Source organism: Saccopteryx bilineata, chromosome 3 (assembly GCF_036850765.1).
Source record: "Saccopteryx bilineata isolate mSacBil1 chromosome 3, mSacBil1_pri_phased_curated, whole genome shotgun sequence".
Lineage (NCBI taxonomy): Eukaryota > Metazoa > Chordata > Mammalia > Chiroptera > Emballonuridae > Saccopteryx > Saccopteryx bilineata.
Window position 1 is genome coordinate 275,008,460 of NC_089492.1, and position 17,566 is coordinate 275,026,025.

Below are 17,566 nucleotides of genomic sequence, written 5' to 3' on the forward strand. Positions count from 1 at the left end.
CCCATAAAATCTTTCTGCCTTGTTGAATTTGGCATTCCTTCATTTATGTAGTCAATATATGCATTGTCATAAGGTCGTCTCTGGCTATATTTGTCGTTTTTTAGCTCTATGGAAACAAAACTTTTTTTTCTGTCTTTTTAAGAAAAATTGATTCTAGAGTGAGATGAAAAGAGAAACATCAATAAGTTTCTGTATGTGCCCTAAAGGGGATCCAACTGGCAACCTCTGTATATCGGGAGGACAATAACCAAGCAAGCTATCTGGCCAGGGCTCTTTTTTTTGGTCTTAATAGTCAAGACTGAAAGCACCTTTAGGAAAACATCCTACAAAATAAGTGTTCAATGAGCCGCCTTTAAAAAAAAAAAGTATTTTATTGATTTTTATTGATTTTTTTTTTTAATTGAGAGGAAAGTATTTGAGAGGGAAGGGGAGCAACAGGAACATCTACCTGTTCCTGTATGTGCCCTGACGGGATAAAACCAGCAACCTCTGTGCTTTGGGACAATGCTCTAACTCAGTGGTCCCCAACCACTGGGTCACGGACTGGTACCGGTCCGTGGGCCATTTGGTACTGGTCCACAGAGAAAGGATAAGTAATTTACATTATTTTCGTTTTATTTATATTTAAGTCTGAATGATGGCTTTATTTTTTAAAAAGGACCAGATTCCCTCTGTTACATCTGTCTAAGACTCACTCTTGACGCTTGTCTCGGTCACATGATACATTTATCCATCCCACTCTAAAGGCCGTTCCGTGAAAATACTTTCTGACATTAAACCTGTCCATGGCCCAAAAAAGGTTGGGGACCACTGCTCTAACTAACAGCTATGTGGCCATGGCTTAATGAGTTTTTCTTTGTGTAAGTAAAAAGTACTGTCAGATGATCCGGTCTGAAGTTAAGGAAATAACCAAGGGTCATGCTGAAATGTAAGGACAGTGACACGTTGCTCTACTTTGAATTTTTATACTCTGTTGATTTTGCATAATTATTACCCCATTCACAACACATATATATACTTGGCCTGACCAGGAGGTGAGTGGCTAGAGCATCAACCTGGGATGCTGAAGACCCAGGTTTGAAACTCCGAGGTCGCCGGCTTGAGTGCAGGGTTGCTGGCTTGAACGTGGAATCATAAACATGACCCCATGTCCCCTGGCTTGAGCCCAAAGGTCACTGGCATGAAGCCCAAGGTCACTGGCTTCAGCAAGGGGTCACTGGCTCAGCTACAGTCCCCCAGTCAAGGCACATGAGAAAGCAATCGATGAAGAACTAAAGTGCAGCAACAAGTTGATACCTCTCTCCCTTCCTGACTGTCCCTGTCTCGGTCTCTCGCTAAAAAAACAAAAACAAATATATGATACTTTGCATGGGGCATAGGAGGGGTACAATGAAGAAAAGTTAATAAAAAAAAAAAACACAAATATAAAAGTGGTGATGAATGGGAACATTCTTCAAACTAATATTTCAAGTATTTCTTAATTTCTATCCAGTTGCTACACTTCAATACAATAAAGTTAATTTTGTCACTTGGCATGAAATCAGTATAAATAATTTAGTTTGCATTTGTAGTACGTACTTCAACTTTTCTAAGTTTATGACCATCCTATCAATTTCCTCTGTGGGAGGCACATGTGTTCCATGAAGAAGACCGTTAGATGTTGGGTAGAACTCTCCACTGAGAAAGAACAGGTGGTGGTACTTTTGAAATGTAAATACCTGGTCTTCAAGAACTCTTGTCTGGGCCATCTTTTAAAATGCAAGTTTCTGTCTAGCTGTGCATTCACTGGTTGCTTCCATTATGTGCCCTGCCTGGGGACTGAACCTGAAACTTTGAATTAATTAAAAAATATATATTTATTTATTTTTATTCATTTCAAGAGAAGGAGGAAGAAGCATGAAGCATTAACCCCCATATATGCCTTGACAGGCAGGCCCAGGATTTCGAACTGGCGATCTCAGCATTCCAGGTCAACGCTTTTATTCACTGACAGGTCAGTCCAATTAAAAAATTTAAATGTGGCCCTGGCCGGTTGGCTCTGCGGTAGAGAGTCGGCCTGGCGTGCGGGGGACCCGGGTTCGATTCCCCGCCAGGGCACACAGGAGAAGCGCCCATTTGCTTCTCCACCCCCCCCCCCACCTTCCTCTCTGTCTCTCTCTTCCCCTCCTGCAGCCAAGGCTCCATTGGAGCAAAGATGGCCCGGGCGCTGGGGATGGCTCCTTGGCCTCTGCCCCAGGCGCTAGAGTGGCTCTGGTCGTGGCAGAGCGACGCCCCGGAGGGGCAGAGCATCGCCCCCTGGTGGGCAGAGCGTTGCCCCTTGTGGGCGTGCCGGGTGGATCCCAGTCGGGCGCATGCGAGAGTCGGTCTGTCTCTCCCCGTTTCCAGCTTCAGAAAAATACAAAATAAATAAATAAATAAATAAATAAATAAATAAATAAATAAATAAATAAAAATTTAAATGTGAGTTCCTGGGAGGACAAATTAGAAACTGTTTTTATTAACCAAGACTGACTGGAATGTCCTGTTTGAGAGAGACATGCCTACACTCTGGATGTCACCAGTAAACTTTCAGAAATTAGGATAGACTTTGGAAGCTGATAAAGGCCTCATGGAAAAAGCCTGGTTCTTTGCTTATTAACAGGGTTTATGTTAGTTTTTCCAGGTTACAAGCCCTACTCATATCCTGGGAATACTGCCCCTGACGACTCTAGACATCACAGCCTCCTGTGCCCAGGCCGCATTGTCCCCTGAGAAAGAACAAGGATCACTTGGCTCTGAAGTAAAACTCTGCCCCTCTTCAGCAGGAAGCAGCTACAGAAGAAGGGAAAGGGGTATAGGTTCTCAAAAATTCAGAGCCAATAATCCAGAGCCAAGCATCCTTGAGGGGATATTGTTAGAGTAGGCGGTTAGACAGGCATGAGCAGAACAGGAAGCACAAGCCAGGTACAGAAAGTCACCAGGGCAGATTCTAGGTACCTAACAATGGGCAAAACTAGGAAAACAAGTAAGTATTGTAGGCTAGGACCTTGTACCCAGGGTGACCTTTCCTTCCCTAGCATATCACTAGTCACGTGGCTTTAGACCCCCTTGGAGAAGGGACAAGGGGGCCGGAGAAAAGCCTAATACGACTCATACAAACCCTTGCAAACAACTCTAAATCTTAAGCATTAAGCTCTCAGGACAATGAGGTTCTGACTCGCATCAAATAATCTTGGGAACAAAGCCTTCAGGTCTGTTGACCACAGAGATAGAGTTTTGGTCAAACTACTAGTGCTGCAACCCGCGCAACAAGTCTATTCCAGGGTCTCGAGCAGGAAGTGGTACGAAATTGAATGAAAAATAGACAGAGACTTAAAGATATATACAGGATGGGTTCGGGAGGATGCCACAGCTCCTTGCCAACAGTCACTACTGTTCTGGCAGAGCTGCAAGAACATGACCGCCCCCAGAAAACATCCTTCTTAATTTACTGGAGGAGGTGGGCCATTAGCAAATCAATCATGTTTCCAAGGCAACACAAGAAGACCACCAGATGCAGAAACACCTCCACCAATACTTAACATATACAACCTTAGTAACTTCCTTCCAGTTCTTCCTGGGAACATGGGCAGGCAGGATGAGTACTGAAGCACAGGCCTTTGTTAACTTAATTAGGCTGGTGAGGTGGGGGGTTGGGCAGACCATCAGCTCCAACCAGCTCCCAGCACCTCTGTCCCCAAAATCCAGACTGCAAAATACCCTGTTTATTTTTCTGTCCCCAACAGATCCCCTTTTATATTTTTTAAACTTCAATTTGTGCTGTGATTCATGCTCATCTGATTTCTCATGTTCTGATTTGGAGGCAGACTGGAAAAATATAAAATAAACAACAAAATTAAAATAGCCAATACTAACAAATACCAAATTAAGTGTCTTAATACAATGAAGTGATAAAAGCCTATTAGATTATCAAGCAAAGTCTTAACTAATACAGCAGGATCTAAAATAAAATCTTTGCAGTTTTGAATGTCCTTAAATATGTTCACCAAGTCCATCTTGACACTATCATCACTTCACATTTTTTGTAAATACAACCCAACCCCACTTCAGTCTGAGGACTGTCCCAAGGAGCAGGAGTCACTCACATTCAGGAAAAGTCTGCAAAGCACTGGAGTTGTGTTCACATTTCCACACTTTGCAGCTAGAGTTCAAGTCCCAATTGTTAGATTCAGGGAGTACTGACATGCTGGGGCTGCCAAGAGTGTACAAGGTCCCTGTGACGCCGAAAACAAAGAGTTCAGCAACATCCTGCATTTTATGAGTCAGAGACCCTTATCAGAAGTTTATGTTTGAAATTCTCCACTGAGTAATACCCCCCCCGTAACTGCGCACAACCTCCCTAGCCAATGACTAACAGCCACATCAGCTTCTGTATGATGCTTGCTCATCCTAGATAGCCACCCTATAAAAAGGAGCCATTTTAGAAGCTCGTGGCTGCAGTGCTCCAGTCTCTTCGGAGGCGTGGGTTGCCTGCAGTCCCTGCGCAGGTTTGGGGGGCTGCAGTGCTCCAGTCTCTTCGGAGGTGTGGGTTGCCTGCAGTCCCTGCGCAGGTTTAGGGGGCTGCAGTGTTCCCCTGTGTGGGTTACCTGCAGTCCCTGTGCAGGTTTGGGGGGCTGCAGGGTTCCCCTGTGTGGGTTACCTGCAGTCCCTGCGCAGGTTTGCAATAAAACTTATAAAATTTACTTTGCGTCTGCTGTGGCCTATCTCGCCGGGATGTAACAGATGGAGGCCCCAGCGAGATTGGCCGTGTAAGACCCCTCCTCACGGAGTGGGCTGCAGCAGATGTTGGTAGCTGGCCAGCCTCCGGCAGTTGCCGTTTGAAACGGAATTTGGCTTATTTGAAACATTTGGAGTCTTGAGACTGTTTGGTAAGGAAGCTTCCTCTTTGAATATTTGGAAACAGAGCTCTGGTTAGAAAAGGGTGTAGTGGAGCAGGCGGGACGCCACCTGATTTCTCCCCACCCGGTCGGGGAACGCAGGACGCTGCCTTCTCCCTTTGGTTTTGGTTTAGAAGTTTTGTTTGTTTTGTGTGCATATTTGGTTTGTTTGTCTGCTCCTAGAATGGCCAACTTAAGAGCAGACTGGCCAAACCAAGGATTGCTAGACCCATAGAAAACATAGAGAGTTTAGCATACTATCACCAGCACCCACCTGCAGGCAGGTGGCACAGTCAGTATGCAGCCAGTATAGCAGCAGAGGTAGAGAAAGAAAAGGCAGCCAGTCTGCAGCTGGCTGCAAGAGAAGCGGCAGGCTCCTCTCACAGTTTCAGGCACTTGCCCCTCCTCCTTGGGCACTGGCTCAAGGGCTGAACCACTGCTTGGTCAGGCAAAAGATAACAGCGCTGTAAGTTAGAGGTTATCATCACCTTGCTACAGCCTCTGCCCTCCTCTGCTTTGGCTCCGGGGAATCCCCACCTCCTATCTGGAGCCAGACCCGAGGAGAAGATTTAGGGAATAGGGCCCCTTCTAAACCCACTGCTTTAGCCATAATAGAATTGTATAGTCTGTCAAGTACAAAGACTTCCTTTTTGTACCAAGGATCTGTTGTTGTATTCCCAATTTTGCTCTCTTAGTCAAGCCCCTCAGTGAGATCTTCTGAGCATGGCTTTTAAGGTCTATAATGACCAAGGAAATAACAGAAAAGGCAAATAAGGCCCAAAAGAAGTCAGGAAATACCAACTTTTGGCTCCAGCGCCCTAAGGGGCTTCATCAAGGCCCTGCTCCAGAGTGGAAAGAAAGGTCAGGCTTCCCAGGCTTCACGGCCCCATCAAGGGACACGTATGTGCTGTGGAAAGAGGGACATGAGAAGGTAAGCTGCCCCCTTGCTCCATGGAGGGAGGGTTCAGTCTCTTCTAACCCTGCTCCAGCTACCTGTGACCTGACCTTGCCCAGCGTGCTGGGAATTGCCACTGAAGGCCTAAGGACATCGTTCAGGAGCCTAAGGTATTTCTTCCAAGTAGCAGATAAGCTAATCTCATTTCTTGTAAACACAAGGGCCATCTACTATGCCTTGCTTGAATATTTAAGTTTTGTTTATCCCTCAAAGATCTCTACTGTGGGTATTGACAGTCTGATTTTATTGCTTTATGTTTAGTGTCTCCTTTATTTCTCTTATCTCAATGCCCCATGCCTATTATAGGCTGGGACCTGCTGCTAATTCCAGCTAGAAGCAGTGGTCACTAGGACTTAAACTCTAACTGCAAAGTGTAGAAATGTAACACCCTTTCCCTAAGTACTTACAGGTTTTATAGGTTACTCAGCAAACTGTTCAAAGACTGTCCAAGAGGCACTTCTAGCAGTACACCACCCAAGGACTGACTCCCACGTAGACAGGTCCAGACACCATGATCCTGACAACTCCCACTACTGCCAAGGAAGAAGGCATACCCGCCTGGGTCTACCGCAGCCAGCTGAAGCTTGCAGTCCCAGCAGAGAAACCTTTGTGGACAGCGAAGACTGACCCCATCAATCCTTGTAAGCTGACCCTGAGAAGGACCACATGCCCTGCTTCAGCCACAAACCAGAAGTTAACTGGTCTACGCTTGGCTAATGCCTAGAGGAACTCACTAAGGACCTCCTTTTAATTAGACTTTGGGGAGGGAGGGAAACTAAGGTAAAGGAAAGCCAAGTAAGTCATCTTAAGGTTTGATGCATGTACTGCTATGAGTCATACAGAAAGGGAGTGTAAGTCCCTTGGCTGAGAGAGAAGCTACAGGGTAAATGAAAGTTATGTATGTGCTCATAGCTACCACTATAGAATAATTTGTGAATATTGGTCATGTGTCCAATAGGCTACTTATGAAAAGGACACCTCCAAAAAGCAATCTTTAAAAGAGGATTACTTAGTACTAACTTAGTCTTTGCTGAAGGTTAAGGTTTTTAGGAATTAAGAATTCTGATAAATTAGAAAGGAATTGTATGGTTTTGATAATAGAAGGTATAAGGTATAGAGGTACTTTTGAAAAGAAAAGGAAAAGCAAGTTGTTATGAAGGCCAGTTATTCCTGAATAAGAAAGTGCATAAAAGTTGAAAGTTTGTGTAAGTTGCAGAAGGTTTGTGCAAGTTGTAAGAAGTTAGTACAGAGAAGAAAAATGCAAGGCAGAAAGAAATTAGTCCGTAAAGCTTGTAGTACTAAGGGCACACTATCAGCGTGCCAGCACATACTAGGGAGGACCCCTGACCTAATTATTTTATAGCTACAGCTAAAGTAGAAAATTCTCATGAGCCCCAGCCTTATACCATTCTCCCCACTGATGAAGAATCAAGGATTTGACTTATGTCCAAAAGAGATGGGGGAATGTTAGATTCAGGGAGTACTGACATGCTGGGCCTGCCAAGAGTGTACAAGGTCCCTGTGACGCCGAAAACAAAGAGTTCAGCAACATCCTGCATTTTATGAGTCAGAGACCCTTATCAGAAGTTTATGTTTGAAATTCTCCACTGAGTAATACCCCCCCGTAACTGCGCACGACCTCCCTAGCCAATGACTAACAGCCACATCAGCTTCTGTTTTTTTTGTTTTTTGTTTTTTTTACAGAGGCAGAGATAGACAGGGACAGACAGACAGGAACGGAGAGAGATGAGAAGCATCAATTATCAGTTTCTCGTTGAGCATTGCGACTTCTTAGTTGTTCATTGATTGCTTTCTCACATGTGCCTTGACCGTGGGCCTTCAGCAGACCGAGTAACCCCCTGCTGGAGCCAGCGACCTTGGGTCTAAGCTGGTGAGCTCTTTGCTCAAGCCAGATGAGCCCGCGCTCAAGCTGGCGACCTCAGGGTCTCGAACCTGGGTCCTTCCACATCCCAGTCCGATGCTCTATCCACTGCGCCACCACCTGGTCAGGCCACATCAGCTTCTGTATGATGCTTGCTCATCCTAGATAGCCACCCTATAAAAAGGAGCCATTTTAGAAGCTCGTGGCTGCAGTGCTCCAGTCTCTTCGGAGGCGTGGGTTGCCTGCAGTCCCTGCGCAGGTTTGCAATAAAACTTATAAAATTCACTTTGTGTCTGCTGTGGCCTATCTCGCCAGGATATAACACCAATGACCACTGCTTCTAGCTGGCATTGATTCTGGTAGACTGGAAGAGCCATCTGCAGCATGTATGGAGATGGAGCTTCCGTTTTCTTTAAACTAGAGAGATGAACCCAGGGGGGCCTTTCCCTGGAGCTTTGCAGCCATGGGGTGGTGAGGAGAACCTTGGAATACATTATGCTGGGTGGTAGAGGTAATTTCGTAACAAAAGTTGGCAAAAAGGAGAAAGAGAGCTCTAAATTAGGAGTAGGTCCTAGCCTAAAATAGGCATGGGGTTTTGAGGCAAGAGGAATAAAGGAGACACTAGATATTAAACAAAGCAGCAGAAAAAAGGCTATCAACACCCACAACAGAGATCTTCGAGGGATGAGCAGAATCCGAATATTAAGGCAAAGCAGAGTAAGTGGCCCTCATGTCTATAAGAAATGAGATCAGCTTACCTGCTACTTGGAAGAAATACCCTAGGCTTGTTCACAGTGATGCAAGGTTAGGTCACAGGCAGCTGGAGCAGGCTGGAAGAGACTGAACCCTCCCTTTGAGGAGCGAGGGGGCAGCTTATCTTCCAGTGTTCCTTTTTCCCACAGCAAAGGTATGGCCCAGGCAGATGCCTAAAAGCCAGGCAGGCTTTAGCTCAATAACTTCCTTTTCGCTCTTAAAGCAGGACCCTGATTGGAGTCCTATGAAGCCCCTTCGGGGTGCAGGAGCCTTTAAGGGCGTATGCCAAGAGCTGGTATTTTGCCTGATCTCTTTTTGGGCTCTGTCTGCCTTTTCTCTGTTCCTTTTGGTCATTATAGACCTTAAAAGCCATGCTCAGAAGATCTCGCTGAGGAGTTTGAGGGCCCTCCTCTGCCTATATAAACTTTTTCCATATATCTGGAGCTGATTGGAAAGAAAAACCAGAACAGCGTTATTAGCTGGATCAAATAAAAGAGGGTAGAAGTTTGCAGGAGAAAGGTTTGGCGTCTCTTGTAGGATTCCAGAGTCTCTTGGCTGCTGAATGGCCCTGTATGTCAGCATTCAAAATAAATTTTTTAAAGTAAAAAGCATGATAGAGAAGATTTACAGAAGTTCCAGGATATGATTCCCCCATTTTTAGTATTATTTACAATTGATCTTTAAGTATTTGGTGGGCACACTTTATAATACCTTGACCCTGAGGATTGTAAGAAAATACCTGCCTCCAGGTTAACTCTAAAGTTTGACAAAATATAGCAAATGCTTTTCTAAGTAACATTCCTATACTTATCAAAACATCTCTACCCCATTAATTAATAGGCAATTTAAAGAGTACATTAAGGCTGGAAAAATCCAGTGTGACTTTCGTTATCTTCCTATTGTAAAAAAATAATTTTACACTTTGTTAAGCAAATCTACCCTGCTTCAAGCTTTGCAGCAGTTTGCAGCCTGAAGCGGCCTGGTCAAATTAGCAAGTGTTTAGGATCCACATTTCATTCTATTTAAATTTAAATGAGCACTCTGTACAAGTTCCAATTAAAATTAAAATTTTTTGGGGATAAAACCATTTGATTTTTTCAATATTAGAGCCAGCATTTCCAATTTTTGCATGCAAGAACTTAATTCAGGCCTTAAAAAGATCACATTTAGACAACATTAAACAAAGACCAAACACAAACAAGAATCAGACAAAGTAGACAAATCAGAGTGAAACCCGGGATTTCAAAGCACAATTATATTAGAAAGTTGCCTACTTGATTTTACTTAGGGCTATTTTTTAAGAGGGAACTTAAGAAGGATAAGACCAAACAGAATTCTCTCTTGAAAAATCTCGAGGCAGCCGCGTGAGATTCTGTTTAGCTATACCCAAAAAGGTGCCTTTCACCCTCTTTCCAGGCATAGAATAGGGAAAAACAAAGTGATATTATAGCTAAAACATGAAAGAAAATGAGTCAATAATAAGAAAAAGCTGTAACTTTAAAAAACATCTGAGTCTTCTATTCACTCCTAAATTCTAACAGCTGCTGCAACAGCCGAGATCCCTCCATCTCAACCCCAGCCAAGCGGCAGACTTAGTTTACTGGGGCGGAGAAGGCTCCGCCTTCGGCCTCCCTGCTTTTGCTCCTCAGCAGTAGCCCCTGCCTATGGGGACCCATTCATGCTTGGAGGTTGGATGCCCAGCAACAGGCCCTTGTTGCGGGTGGCTGTGGGCCCCAAGGAGTCCAGCATGCTCTACTGTGAGCTCAGCGTCTGGTGCAGCCTAGGCACCGTCTACTGCTCTGCTCGCTCCCCTGCACCCAGGTGCTGCGGTGCCGAGCTGAGCCGCGCTGCACCCACTCTTATCGCCACCATGTTGGGAATAATATTCACCAGCAGAAGCATTTCCCTGACCTTTCTTCCTTGGTTTGTCCTGCCTTTTATTAAAAAATCCTGGAAGCCTCTCCCCAAGCGCTGTGGCAAAAGGCTCAATATTAGCACTTATTCTGATATAGCCCTCTGTATCTTTTTATTTTATTTTATTTTATTTTATTTATTTTTTTATTTTTTACAGAGACAGAGAGAGTCAGAGAGAAGGATAGACAGGGACAGACAGACAGGAATGGAGAGAGATGAGAAGCATCAATCATTAGTTTTTCATTGCGCGTTGCAACACTTTAGTTGTTCATTGATTGCTTTCTCATATGTGCCTTGACCGCGGGCCTTCAGCAGACCAAGTAACCCCTTGCTGGAGCCAGCGACCTTGGGCTCAAGCTGGTGAGCTTTTTGCTCAAACCTGATGAGCCTTCGCTCAAGCTGGCGACCTTGGGGTCTCGAACCTGGGTCTTCCACATCCCAGTCCAACGGTCTATCCACTGCTCCACCGCCTGGTCAGGAGCCCTCTGTATCTTGAGCCTGATCCAAAGCCTGCCAGAGCGGGGATTTTCAAGGGTCCAAAGACCTTGGGAGCATCCCGATCAGAGGGCTGTAGAGCTGCAAAGATTACAATGGCCACAGCTGTGATATTCTCATCTCCCAAGTTATTCTCAGACTCCCAAGTTCTTCTCATATTTACATTCCTCTATTTCTATCTCATTCTGGTTAAATAACTTCTCCTCCTCAAATAAAAAGATTTGTACAAAAAGAAAAAGGTCCCTCACTTTTGACCCTAACTGTCCCATAATTTGTTACTCCCGAATTATACTATTATAATTTCCCTCCAAACTCTATTTTCAAGCTTTACTTCTCAAAAGCTTTGCTTACTTTGTGTGCACACCTCTGGGGAGTTTCATTATCTTCTTTTTTCCCTTTCTCAAGCCCCACGTTGGGTGCCAACTGCTGCGATCCGCGCAATCAGTCTATTCCAGGGTCTCGAGTGGGAAATGGTACAAAATTGAATGAAAAATAGATAGAGACTTAAAGATATATACAGGAAGGGTTCAGGAGGATGCCACAGCTCCTTGCCAACAGTCACTACTGTCCTAGCCAAGCCGCAAGAAAGTGGCCGCCCCCAGAAAAATCCTTCTTTATTTACTGGACGAGGTGGGCCATTAGCAAATCAATCATGTTTCCAAGGCAACACAAGAAAACCACCAGGTGCAGAAAACCCCCCACCAATACTTATCATACACAACCTTAGTAACTTCCTTCTAGTCCTTCCTGGGAACATGGGCAGGCGGTAGGAGTACTGAAGCACAGGCCTTTGTTAACTTAATTAGGCTGGTGAGGTGGGGGGTTGGGCAGACCATCAGCTCCAACCAGCTCCCAGCGCCTCTGTCCCCAAAATCCAGACTGCAAAATACCATTTATTTTTCAGTCCCCAAAATACTAGAGATGACAGCTAGTAAGGTGACCAATCATTCTCCTTTAGCAAGGACAATCCTTCTTTTGTAAGTTCCATCCTCCCTGGAAAAGTGTCCTCCTACATGTCCTCCTTTTTGATATTGGGAGACTAATCTGTAAATGTCCATATTCGATCGATGCAGAGTTGATCCACTGCGTGTGATGTGACGTATCTGTATCTAAATGAGTAATTTTTTCTTATAGTTATTATTAAAAATTAATAGGTATGTAAGCATAATTATAATATAAAATATTAGTTTTTATTATGCATTTATCTTATTATAGTGTATTATTGTTGCAATAAATGTTTCTTTTTTTAGATATTGTTTTCTTCAATTTATTTTTGTCCTCCTTTTCATTGTAAAAAAGTTGGTAACCTTACAATTAGTCCTCCAGGCCCAGAAAAGCAGATGAAGCAACACCATGACTGACATCAGGACCAGGTGCAATGACTAATGACCCCAGGCCCTAGTGCCTACCAATCAGTAAAGACCAGAACCCTGAAAGGACACATCTGGGAAGCTGATGAATCGTCTATTGAGATCCTCCCCTAAGATCTCCCTAAAATCCCTGCCTTTAAAAACCCTTAAGACAAAGGACCCAGTATTTTCTCTCTCTCTCTCTCTCTCTCTCTCACACACACACACACACATACACACACACACAGACATACCAGTGCCTTTCCCGATCCTCTTCTGCCCTCAACATATATATACCCTTGCTCTCTCCTTCTCCTAAGCTGCAAGGGCCCTTGTTTTGTCTCTATAACTTGTTTCTTAAGTCCATTCAGCCCAGCTGGCTCACTTCTTATAAATCTGTGACTTAATAAATTTCCTATACCCTAAAAAAGAGAGAAAGAGCAAGTGGTAGCTATAAAGATCCTATACCTTCAAAACTGGATAATGTTTATTGGTAAAAAATAGAAAAATTTGGAATCATAGTTGATTTCAGAGATAGAATTCAGACTTGCAAAAAGGCATCTAAACAATCATCTACTCCAATGGGCATATGAGCTAGCTGAGGACCAGTGGCTACTGAACTTACCCAACCTACGCAGTTCATACATGAGAGAGCTTGAATAAGAACACGCTGTGCTCTGCAAAATGTACAGATCTCTCCACCCTACTACACTACTGCTATTAAAATAGTTGTGATCTTAAAGCACATTACCTGTCTTCCATAATTAGGGAAAGAGAGTGCAGTTTAACTTTGCACATGATGAAAGTAAATATCCTCCATAAGTAAGGGACACAGTAACAGTAAAAGTCATAATCCTTATGATAATAATAGTAACTAACACCAAGCCCTGGGTGGATAGCTCAATGACCTCAGCATTCCAGGTCAATGCTTTATCCAATGCACCACCACAGGTCAGGCAAGCTAAAATTTTAACTCTTGAGTTCTCCCTATCAAGGCTATGGCTGGGCTTCCTCCACACCATCCCCCTTCCTGCTGGTTGGAACTTGCAACTACTTAGCTTTGCCCACTCAGACACCTACAAATGCACTAAGGCAGGGGTCGGGAACCTATGGCTCGCAGACAAATCTTTAATTTAAAAAATATTAACGTTAAAAATATAAAACATTCTCATGTATTACAATCCATTCATTTCCTACCGCTCATGTTCATGGTTGCAGGTGGCTGGAGCCAATCACAGCTGTCCTCCAGGACAACACCAAAAATTTTTTTTTTTTTTTGTATTTTTCTGAAGTTGGAAACGGGGAAGCAGTCAGACAGACTCCCGCATGCGCCCGACCGGAATCCACCCGGCACGCCCACCAGGGACGATGCTCTGCCCATCTGGGGCGTCGCTCTGTTGCAACCAGAGCCATTCTAGCGCCTGAGGCAGAGGCCATGGAGCCATCCTCAGCGCCCAGGCCAACTTTGCTCCAATGGAGCCTTGGCTGTGGGAGGGGAAGAGAGAGACAGAGAGGAAGGAGAGGGGGAGGGGTGGAGAAGCAGATGGGCGCCTCTCCTGTGTGCCCTGGCTGGGAATCGAACCCGGGACTTCTGCACGCCAGGCCAACGCTCTACCACTGAGCCAACCGACCAGGGCCTAGACTTTTTTTTTTTTTTGGTAGCTTAGACTTTTACTGTAATATCCATTGCTTACCTGACTCTATATGTGTCAGGCACTGTTCTAAATGTTTTGCCTTTTCTTTGAGAATACATTTATTAAAGCTGGGAACAGTGAAACAAGGAAAGGCTTAGGATAGAAGAAACAACAAGATAGAGACCAGGTGAGGCTACTTTGGCCCTCTAGAAGTGTTATGCCAAAGAACTGAGCCAAGGTGGGTGGGCTCCTGTCAGCTCACTGGAGTCAGAGAAAAGGGGTTCTGGGGGTTTGGCCGGGATGAGCTGCCTGCTGCCCTCTGCTCCCCTGGTTGCAGTCTGGTGGGACTCCTTAGAGTTTAGGAGATGCACACCTGTGAGGGGAAGAAGAGAGGGAATAGAAAGGTGCAGGTGTACTCCCTGTAGGGAGAGCACACCAATGTTTTACATATTTTATTTTCACAATTCTCTGCGGTACAGATGAGGAAACCAGATCTAAAAAGCTTGCCTACCATGTTCCATATCTCAACAAAACACAGTATTTGGATCCATAGCTTATGAGGATGGCAGAATTGTATTTACCTTTTTCTTTTCTTCTTCCTGCAATTCTCATTCCATAAAAGCTTTTTTTAAACCTTCCATTTGGAGGTAATTTAAGTCTTTTATCTTGCTCCACAACTTCCTGGTGATTTAATTTTTGAACTTCATGCTACCAAGAGGACAAATCAAGTTTGTTAGCACAGGTATGGAAATAAATACAAATACATGTTAAGATACATTTATTTATTTATTTATTCATTTTTAGAGAGGGGAGAGAGAGAGAGAGAGAGAGAGAGAGGAGAGAGAGAGAGAAAGGGGAGGAGCTGGAAGCATCAACTCCCATATGTGCCTTGACCAGGCAAGCCCAGGGTTTCGAACCAGCGACCTCAGCATTTCCAGGTCGACGCTTTATCCACTGCGCCACCACAGGTCAGGCTACAAATACATGTTATCTGTCATCTTGTATAAGCCATCCAAAGGAAACTTGATTTTATTGTAGGGGGAGGAGATGATGTATACAACTGTATTATATCTTTGTGTATGTGTGTGTGTGACAGAGACAGAGAAAGGGACAGGGACAGACAGCCAGGAAAGGAGAGAGATGAGAAGCATCAATTCTTCAATGCAGCATCTTAGTTATTCACTGATTGCTTTCTCTTATGTGCCTTGATTGGGGGGGGGGGTCTACAGCAGAGCAAGTGACCTCTTGCTCAAGACAACAATCTTGGGCCTCAAGCCAGTGACCTTTGGGCTCAAGCCAGTGACCATGGGGTCATGTCTATGATCCCATGCACAAACGGGCAACCTTGGGGTTTTGAACCAGGGTCCTCTGCCTCCCAGTCCAATGCTCTGCCCACTGTGCCACTGGTCAGGCTGTATTATATCTCTAATTTTACTGCCTAAGGGAACAGTGTGGTAAAGTGAAAGGCAGAAACCGTGAGCTGAACCAAAAACACGAGGCTAGTGTGTTCAAAGAATATTTATTTTAAAAGCACCTGGGCGGGAGGGGGCTGAGACCAACAAAAGGGTGTTAGCACCCCCCCACCCCCAAGCTGTGCTGCAGGAGGGAGTGGTTAGGGGCGGATTAGCATATCTTGGTTTATGGCCTTGGTCACTGACTTGACACTGAGAAGGAGGAAGGGAGGGGTTCAGCTGCAGAAACACTTCCTTTGCAAGTTTTTTTTTCTGATACAGCACAGGCCTTATCAGCCTGGTCCTATCTACTGGCCTTGGTAAATTTTCAAGACAGCCCGGGTTAGGTTATCTCCCAGGAACAACCGGGTCCTGGCGCTCCTGGGAATTATTTGTGAAAAATTTCACAGGGACTCAGTTTTATTTAGGCTATAAAGTAAAGATTTGGGTTTCGTAATCTAAGTTTCAAATTTACAGGCTCTAACTTTCCCCAGTAAATCCTGTTGCTAGGCTTTCACAAACAACTATTGTCATTTAAACTCCAATTGTCAGGTCCCGCCCCAATGTACACTTTTCCTGACATTCCTGCATAAGGGAAACTTTGCTATAAGGTATTTCAAAGGCCAGGAAGCCAATAAGGGAGAGAATAGAAAGCAAATTAACTACAACCTTACAGTGGAGGGGATGAGAATGTTTCCAGCCCTTCCTCCTCCTTAGGACCTGCATTGTTCTTGGGATGGCAGCTGAGTAGCCATTTTATCTATCTGACAGAAAGGGCTATAGTTTGTGAATAAGACGGCAGGAGGGATATACTGACGTGACTACTCTCAGCTGTGTCTCATTATTGGTTGTCTCTCATCATCATTGGTTTGAAACAGGGTTTTCCAAAATATGAGTTTCACTGTTCAGAGATACTGGAAGATTATACATACACCTGAATGACAGTAGTCACATATGGGCAGACAAATGGGCAAGGGACCAGGCCAGCTGATAGGTCTCAGCTCCAGGAATTGCCGCCCTGGGTGGCTGCTTCCACTGAGCTCTGTCACTGGAGGCGGGGCAGCTTAGCTTCTGGCACTGCTGCATGCCCTTGGCAAGAGCCACCTAGCTGAGCCGCGGAGATTGCACCGATGTTCAGTCCTACCAGTCTCGCCAATATAGTGTTACTGAACTTTTGGATTTTTGTCCTATTATAATCCAGTTTCCCAAACAAAAAGAACGACCCACTGAGACTGATGGGAGTAACATTACACTTACACTTGAGGCACTCTTTTTTGGGACTACGTTTTTACATTGTCTTCCAACCAGGAAATTCTTGATCTATTCAAACTTAATTTTTTTGTACCTCAAAGTATTTTGTATTTTCTTCTAAATATTACCGTTTAAATTTTATTCCTACGGTAGATATCTTATGTGGCCTTTTCATTTCTACATCTAATTAGTGGTTACTAGTGCAGAGAAAAAATAATTTTAATAAATGCTTGTATCCACTAACTTTATTTTATTTATTTATTTTTTACAGAGACAGAGAGTCAGAGTGAGGGATAGACAGGGACAGACTGGAACAGAGAGATATCTGAGAAGCATCACTCATTAGTTTTTCGTTGCGCATTGCGGCACCTTAGTTGTTCATTGATTGCTTTCTCATACGTGGGCCTTCAGCAGACCGAGTAACTCCTTGCTTGAGCCACCAACCTTGGTCCAAGCTGGTGAGCTATTGCTCAAACCAGATGAGCCCGCGCTCAAGCTGGCAACCTCCGGGTCTCGAACCTCGGTCCTCTAGCATCCCAGTCCGATGTTCTATCCACTACGCCACCGCCTGGTCAGGGTAGCTTTACTTTATTAACTTAAGCAATGTTACTCATTCTAGCACCATCTTGTTGGAAGAGTAAACAAGATGGAAGTGTCTGCGGTCCTGCAGTTTACAACGTTGATGGGGGAAACGGAAAATGAACAGAGAGCTATCTTACGCTATTGAAAAAATTAAAATGGTGCTATAGGACTGTACTGAGGGCCTACGTGAGACACGATAGTCCAGGGAGAGCTGCCTTGGAACAGGTAACACTAAGGATAAGCACATGCCGATCGACGGAGCAGTACGCAGTTCAGGGGACTTCCTACCAGGATCACGGTCGGCCACTGCTCCTTCCCCACCCACTTCCAAGAGCTTCCTGCCCTTCTCTCAAGTCTCACGGCTCTCTCTATGGTCTTCTACGG

At 44.6% G+C, this 17,566-nt stretch overlaps 1 long non-coding RNA gene across 1 annotated transcript; it reads right to left on the reverse strand.

The window, feature by feature from the left end:
• Window positions 1–14,111: 14,111 nt before the first annotated feature.
• On the reverse strand, window positions 14,112–17,536 carry LOC136329184 (uncharacterized). Its single transcript, XR_010730159.1, has 3 exons — window positions 17,471–17,536; window positions 14,480–14,606; window positions 14,112–14,271 (listed from the first exon to the last, which is right to left on the reverse strand). It is a non-coding gene; the product is annotated as an uncharacterized lncRNA (long non-coding RNA).
• Between the last annotated feature and the right edge of the window lie 30 nt (window positions 17,537–17,566).